Source organism: Miscanthus floridulus, chromosome 18 (assembly GCF_019320115.1).
Source record: "Miscanthus floridulus cultivar M001 chromosome 18, ASM1932011v1, whole genome shotgun sequence".
Lineage (NCBI taxonomy): Eukaryota > Viridiplantae > Streptophyta > Magnoliopsida > Poales > Poaceae > Miscanthus > Miscanthus floridulus.
In genome coordinates this window covers 23,043,018-23,051,501 of record NC_089597.1, presented here as the reverse complement: position 1 = coordinate 23,051,501, position 8,484 = coordinate 23,043,018, and the positions used below count along the sequence as shown (strand labels likewise).

At 46.0% G+C, this 8,484-nt stretch overlaps 1 pseudogene; it reads right to left on the bottom strand.

The window, feature by feature from the left end:
* Positions 1 to 1,574: 1,574 nt before the first annotated feature.
* LOC136523474 (disease resistance protein Pik-2-like) lies at positions 1,575 to 8,270 on the bottom strand (annotated as a pseudogene).
* Positions 8,271 to 8,484: the final 214 nt, after the last annotated feature.

Sequence of the window (8,484 nt, the reverse complement as noted above, 5' to 3'; positions counted from 1 at the left end):
AATATGCTAACACATGTGCACAAGGTGATACACTTGGTGATTGGCACATTTGAGCAAGGGTAAAGAAGTTTGAGATGAAATGGAGTTGGTCGCAAAGATGCTGGTGTCGGTCAAAGGACCGGACGCTGGGTCGCTCAGCGACCGGACGCTGAAGGGCTGCGTCCGGTCGTGTTGTCGGTCAACACAGTAAGAAGTCACAGTGTGACCAGACACTAGCAGGGTCCGGTCGAGCATGACCGGACGTGTCCGGTCGGCAAAAGTCGGTTTTGGAACCTTACTGTAAACGACCGGACGCTAGGTGTTCAGCATCCGGTCAACTCAGGCGCAGTGTCAGGTCAAGACTGATGACCGTTGAAGTCAGGACACGTGGCTGACTACGAGCGACCGGACGCTGAGCCCCCAGCGTCCGGTCAACTGACTAGAGCGTCCGGTCAGCCCGCGTTATGCCCAGTGAAGGGGTATAACGGCTCTATTTCGTGGGGGCTTCTATTTAAGCCCCATGGCCGGTTTAAGCTCACTCTCTTGGCCATTTGCATTGACATAGCAACCTTGTGAGCTTAGTCAAAGTCCTCCCACTCATCTCCATCATTGATTCATCATCTTTGTGAGATTGGGAGAGAATCCAAGTGCATTGCTTGAGTGATTGCATCTAGAGGCACTTGGTATTCGTGTTTCGCTGCAGGATTCGCTTGTTACTCTTGGTGGTTGCCACCACCTAGATGGCTTGGTGCAGCGGTGGAGGATTGACACGAGTTGATGATTGTTCGTGGCCATCTCCGGTGATTGTGAGGGGATTTGTATCTTCCCCAGCGGAGCGCCAAAAGGTAACTCTAGTGGATTGCTCGTGTCATTGAGTTACCTCACTTATGGGTAGGTTCTTGCGGTGTCCAATCGTGTGGACGAGGTTTGTGCAACACCTCTTAGCCGCCGAACCACCAAGTGTTGGTCGACACAACGGGGACGTAGCGTGTTGGCAAGCACGTGAACCTCGAGAGAAAATCGGTTGTCTCTTGCCATTTGGTATTCTTCCGGTGATTGATTTAATATTCACCTTGTGATTGGTTCACTCCTCTACACGGCAGTATAATCACCCTACTCACTCATTTATATTCTTGCAAACTAATTGTGGCAAGCTCTTTAGTTTAATTAGAATTGAGAGCTTGCTTTGTTATTTTAAGTTCATCTAGTGGAGCTCTTTAGAGTAGCAAGATTGAGAGCTCTTAGTGAGTAGTAACTTTGCAAGTTGTGTGCCCAGGAATCATTGCAACTAGAATTGTTGGATAGGTGACTTGCAACTCTTGTAGAGCTAGAGCAAGTTCGTTTTTCGCTATTTGTCATACTAATCAAATTGCTCTAGTTGATTTGTAGATTTTTAAATAGGCTATTCACACCCCTTTAGCCATATTAGGACCTTTCAGCGACGGGAAGCACCACTACGTTCACCGCCGCCGGGACACCACTGGAGCGCTACTCCGTCGCTGACCTTATCACCGACACGTCGCGGCCACCTTGTTGGCGGCGCCACCGCCGCGAATGCCTTTTGGTAAGGTACATCAACAAGTCACCCCATTAAGCTAAGTATTATCCACTGATCTACGCCTAGAAGTACTTTCAGATCTATCGATCCACGGAGGAAGACTATCCAACTTTCCCACGAAGCTAAAATTAGTGACAAGCAGGGGACGTGAATCCACAAAAGCCAGAATGTCTAGAGATGAGTCATGCTCCTTTTCATCTATAATGTGAATAGAGAGTGAGTGAAGAGAGCATGCCAACTTTCCCAGAGACCCGACAAACGCCTTCCAGTTAACTTTCACATTTCGAAGGAGGACTTTACGCTTCCTTAGCTTTTGTAACAGACCAATCTCCCGTAGAACCAACGGCTCGTCCTTAACCACTATATGAGCAAGTGATTGCAGAGCTGTCATATTCCTGACCACCCCAGGAGAGATCTCCAAACCTGAGCAATGTTTTAAGAACTTGACACTGCTCGTCCTTGTAAGTTGTTCCTTGTGCCCAGCTAACAAATGCTTCATACAACTGAGGTTGTTTGCACTGGCCGGTAGTCTTTTGATTAGTGTTGCCCTAATGTCAAGTGTCTCCAAGTGCTTCAGGTTTCCTAATTGCCGTGGTAACTTACATATGTTGGTCTTTCTGAGGCTTAAGCACTTCAGCTGGAAAAAAACTGCAGATGCAGTCCAAAGTGCTGTTGTTTAGGCACCTGCAGCCTTCTATATCAAGTACTCTTAGCAGGCGTAGCTGTGGAAAGAAGACTGGGATGTCCTCTACAGAAGCAGACATTGTGAAGGAACAAACATGAGATACACTGGGAATTGTTTCTTGCATCAACTTGTGACTACTGTGGATGGACAAGCGACGGATTTTGTCATGGGAAACCAATAAACTTCCATTATCACGTAAGAATGATGCAAAGTTCTCCTCTAGTGACTTGGATATTATGACTTCTAGCATTATATCATGAACTCTGCAGCTCCTCACCTTGCCATTCCAGTCGATTCTCACAGGCTGCACAATGCTTCTAGCAACAAACTCATCAAAGTAACTTTCAGCGATCTGCTCCATGCTTAATCCATACCTTTGACTTACAAAACCTTCTGCTATCCACCTTCTAACCAAAGGTCCCCTCTTGATCTCATAATTTTCAGGGAAAATACTTAGATATAAGACGCAAGCCTTTAGATGGTAGGGTAAATCATCATAGCTCAAGGTCAAGACTAGCTTTGCACCTTGCAGAGTAGGATTACTTTCAAGTTCAGAGCCTAAGTTGTCACAAACCTTCTTCCACTCCTGCTTGGTTCTGTCTGTCTTGCTTGCAAGAAGGCTGCCGATGCTCATTATTGCTAAAGGCAAACCCCCACATTTCTTCAAAATGGAATTTGATACTTCCTCCAACTCATCATGTGGTAAATTATCTGCAGAGCCAAAGATCCTCTTAAAGAATAATTCTCTTGATGTAGCATCTGATAATCGCTGGATTTTGTAAATCCAATCTTGGGGATGAGAGCAGCATGTTTTGGCCACATCTTCATTCCTCGTGGTAATTATTACCCTGCTACCCTTCATATTGTCAGGCAGTGCACATCTGATGCTCTCCCATGATGATATGGTCCATATGTCATCAAGGATCATAATATACCTACACGAAAAGAATATGAAACTATAAGGTTACAAACAAGCTAATGAAAAAAGCTGCAGCCCGATGTGCAAGACACAATTATTTGGAAATGGATGGCTGACGGTGCCTACTCCACCAGCTTGGTATACAGGATACAGTTTCGAGGCTCACATCGGAAGTTCCAACATGAGCTCATTTGGAAGGCACGATCGGAGAATAAGTGCAAGATACACGCCTGGATCCTCATGCATGACAAAATCCTAACGGTAGACAATCTACAAAAGAGGGGTTGGCCACACCAAGAACATTGTGCCTTGTGTAACGGTCCTGTGGAAAATGGGCTTCATCTCTCCTTGCTTTGCCCCTTCGCAAAAGCCGTATGGGATCTAGTGCTAGCTTGGGAAAACTTTGTGGTGCAATGGCCACAACAGGACCCTGCCTCAATTGCCGAATGGTGGGAGCAGGCGGCAAGCAAGATTCAAAAGCAAGACCGCAAGCGATTCAATGGCATGGTGATATACATTATGTGGAATTTGTGGAAGGAGAGGAATAGAAGAATCTTCGAAAATGTGCACAGGACGGTGCAGCAGGTGGCATTTTTGACCAAAGAGGAAATAATGCAAAGGCATAGGGCACTGAACTTTGGTGAGGGGTAAAACTAATATTGCGAGACGTATTTTCTCCTCTTCGGTCTTCAGACCATGGTGTTTAGGCACTTCAACTGCCATTTGTACGTAAACCTCTTTTCCCGTCTTAATTGAGTGGCAGAGCTCCTGCCTTTTATTTCAAAAAAAATTACATTTCCTTTCCAAGGGTGTGAGTGTGTGTGTAGTGTTTGTGGTGTTGTTTAGGCTCTTGCCCTTTATTCTCTTCTTAATATAATGAGGCGTAGCTCTCCTGCGTTTTCGAGAGAAAAAAAAGTTGTTGATGATGGCAGTCTAAAAACTCTAATGTTGAGTGAAGTGGTTTAACTCAGAGCTGACACCCCCTCCATTACCTTTTTCATGAGTAAAAAAGGGGAAGAACTGGAAATAAAAAGGCTGACAACCATTTGAATTTCTGCATGCAGGTTTTCCTTTCCAAGTGGACATAGTCACTTATCTGGCTTGTTTTACCTTGCAGACAGTAGAACTTCGAACGCTCATAGAGAATAGATGTAGTATAATTAAGCTTGACATCATTTGTACATCACAATCATTGTTTTTGAGGCGCCGCGAGCTTGACATCATTTGTACATCACAATCATTGTTTTTGAGGCACCGCGGCGAGGCGCCGCGCCTGACCCCCTTCACAACGCCTAGGCATTTGTGGCGGATGCCTAGGCGACGCCATACACACATTGTAAGGCGTTGTAAGCTAGAATTTTATATACTAGTGCAGCACATACATACCTCGTTTGTTGCCAATTCTTGAGCCCATGTTCCTTTCTTTCCTTTCCAAAAGCTCTTCTCCCATGTAGCATCCATCCCCCTTGAAGAAAACTGCATGACAATTACACAATTCAGCAATAAATAGGTTATCAGTTGCTGAGAATTAAATAGGAAACAATACACAAGAGGCAAGATAATAAATTAGCAAGCATTAGTGCATGCATGAGCATGACAAATGACATCATAGTCTGTCTCAAATAGTCCACAAACTTAGAATGAAGTACTGAACTCTAAAGCATACTAATTAAGTCAACTACACCAAAGCCATACAACAGGAGTGCAGGACAACACAAAAGTACAGCAAGGGTGCAGGACACAAAAGAATCCATCAGCAGGAGTGCAAATCTCTGTTTCAGCACTCAAAATCCATCATCAAACTCATCAGGATAAGCAGCCTTGTCTTCTTCAGTAGCAGGAACATTGCCATCTTCTTCACACTCGCTCACTTCCGCATCATCATGTGGGTCTTCAACTTCATCTTCCTCTTCTCCATCTTCAGTAGCAGGAACAGGAACATTTCTTGAACGACTATAATGTTGAGTAGCAGTAGCTCTCCTAGGAAGATTACGACCCTGCAGCGCTTGTGATGCACCGGTGGTTTCATCAACATGCTGCCATACGAGGTCATTGACAGCATCAGACCCTCGAGCACCCGGAATGGGCACATGCAATGAATCAGCCCATTCATTGTCCCAATCAAACTCCTCAATGACCAAAGGGTCATATTTCTTGCCTGCCTTCTCACGCATAAGCTGAACCCTTGTTCTCATCTTCCGATTGTATGAAACAAAAACAATATCATTCAATCTCTTGTGCAGCAGCCTATTCCTTTTCTTTGTATGCATCTACAAACAAAAAATCAGATGGGAAGCAGTATGGCACTATGAGAAGCAGTATTCCTTTTCTTTGTATGCCTTATGTTTTTTGTTCTGTACAACAGTAAACTAAAGAAAGAACACAAGTGAATGGCACTATGGCAGAGGAAGACATTATACTAATCAAAGAAAGATCCTTGTGCTTTGTGTTGTAGCAGGGTGTGTGACAGCCCAAGCCCAAGCAGCCATTTGTATATGTGAGTGACAACCCATATAATATAAAAAGCAGGCATCAGCAGTTCATCTTACAATATTCAGAGGCTCAGAGCAGAGTACATACAGGCACACACCATGAGCAAAAGCAGAGCAGAGTGCAGAATAAATATTCAGAGCAAGGGAGGAGGCAGGGACAGGCATGCAGCATGAGCATACAATATTCATATCAATAGCAGAGCACGAGACATACAATATTCAGATCAAAAGCAGAGCAGCAGAGCACGAGGCATACTATATTCAGAACAAAAGCAGAGCACGAAGAGCAGATAACACTACAAGAGTACACGCCTGGGAGTTGGCCTTTGGGAGACCAGAGACAGAGAGGAGGCAGGGGACATACCAGGCGGAGGCGCAGACACGAGGCAGACGGACAAGTGCGGTGCGGATGGACCTGCGGATGGCGACTCGAAGCGGACGGACAGGTGAGGTGCGGATGGACCTATGGATGGCGACGGCGACTCGAAGCAGAGAGGAGGCAGGGAGCGTCCAGGCCCAGGCTGACGGCAGACGGTCGACGGAGGCGGGTGAGCAGCTGCAGACGGCCGACGAGTGCAGGTCCGGCCGGTCGACGGAGACGGGCGAGTAGGTGCGGACCGCTAGTGGACTTGCGCAGCCAGGCGGAGATGCAGGGGCGGCCTCGTGGGAGATGCGGGCAGCCGCTGGACTCAAGCAGATGAGCAACAAGAGGAGATGCAGGGCCGCCGCCGCCGCCAAGAGTTCCCGCCCTCGGTCTTCTCTTTTCTTCTCCCTCTCTCCCCGTGAAGCTGCCCGCACCTACAATAAATGCCACCGAGCGGGAAATTTCCCGCACAAGAGCATATATGCGCTCACCGCGGGTCTTCTAGCGCGAACGTGTGCTCGATTTCCCACCCGACGCCATTCGCGCCTAGGCGTCCGCCCGACGCCATTCGCGCCTAGGCGACGCCTAATCCTATGAGGCGGACGCCATACCTGCGGAGGTCGTGGCGACCCCGACGCCCAGCACCTCTACCACGCCTTGTTGCCTAGGCGATGACTAGGCGACGCCTCATAAACCATGATCACAATGTCCAAATCTAGTCTGTTGGCCTTTTGTTTTTCTAAACATGGTAGAGACTTGATTCAACCTCTTTCATACACATGTTTCCAGCCCCAGTGGCGGAGCATGTAACTAAACCCATGGCCATGTATCAAAGAACCAAGACTAATTTGACTTTCGAAAATACTGGTTTTTTTATTTTCAGAGGAAGCACATATATGACACGCGCACACAATTGACTTTCTTTTGACCAAAACTAGGTAATACAAATTTCACATTGCATTTCCTGACAATTTAATAAGTGAGCGGCTACCTGAACGTGGTAACAGCCAGTATACAACTAAAAAATGATACTATCTTGAGAAAAGAACAAGGTGGCAGTTGGCATTTCCAAATCAAATCCAGAAACAGGGAAGTATGCCTCTATCACTCTTTTATCAGACAGGCATTAAACTGGATTGAGAGAACTGGGCTGAAAATATAACTTTTTATAGATAAAAAAATTAGAAGTTACCTGCAGTGGTATATCTTTGTTTATTTATATTTCAAATTTCAAAAGAATCCATATCATCATGGGAGAGCATCAGATGTGCTACCCTTCATATGTCATCTGATGCTCTCCGTTGATGGATTATTTTCCAGAACAAAAAAAAAAATATAACTTCATGATGGTGTAGAAATATAACAAGCCTGCTGAAGTACCTTTTGTCTTGTAAATATCTCCTAAGCTTCTCAGCAAGCACTGCAATTCCCAACCTTTCAATTCCCTCCAAGGTTTCCTCTGTGAAATGGTCATATTTGCCACCCGCTATTGCCATTGCCTCATGAGGTCGCTGGATCAACTCCTTTATCATGTGCTGAAAGAGGTTCCGGACATTGAAGGTTTGCGACACAATGAACAACGGACAACACTGGAAATCAGCACCTTTCACCACTGGACTCTCACAAACCATCCGTGCCAGTGTGGTCTTGCCTAGGCCACCAAATCCAACAATTGACAGCACACGAAGCCGGGGATCATCTTCCATGAGCCACCTTACAAGCGCATCCCTTGGTTCATCAATGCCAACAAGCTGAGCTTCTTCTGTAAAGAGAGCATGCGACTGTGGATCTAGATGAAGAGAGGCATGCTTCAAGAACTGTGGGCTAGCAGCTCTGGAAAGTAGGGTATTTGCTAGGACCACCCCATAACATGAGCGCCGCTCACTAACATCCCAGGCACGTGCCTTCAGTTCCTGCAATTGGATGGCAATGCGACGGTGACAACCAAACGTGCCAATAATACACATTACCCAACGAAGGAAACCCACTCCTAACATGTCACTGGAATGATGGATGAACTCATCAATGCAGTCCTCGGCATCATAGGCAATTTCCCTCACTTGTTTCATCCAGATTCTCACTTGATCATCATGGCCATCTGACATGGTGAGGGTGCGGAGGAAGGCATTCATACTCTCCAGTTCATCTTTGATGAACTGTATGTCTCCATGGACACCCTGTACCAACGACCTTTCCTGGGAGAGAAGGCAGCCAAACTTGCATAGAAGACTCCTCACTGCACCCTCAGTCAAACTGAAGATAGTGGCTTCCATGTCTTACTATGGAGAATGGGAATGAAAATGTTTCTTCTGTTGGAGTCAGATTGCTTAGGCTCCATATATAGGCCATTTAGTTAGATAAATTCTAATAAGTAGAAGCAGAATAGTATTATGGACCACAGTTTCCTGATAGTTTCCAGTTCTGATTCTGAACAGGCTTCTCTTGGTAGCCAGAATAGTAAATTGAAGAAAGGAAAATAATACTGAC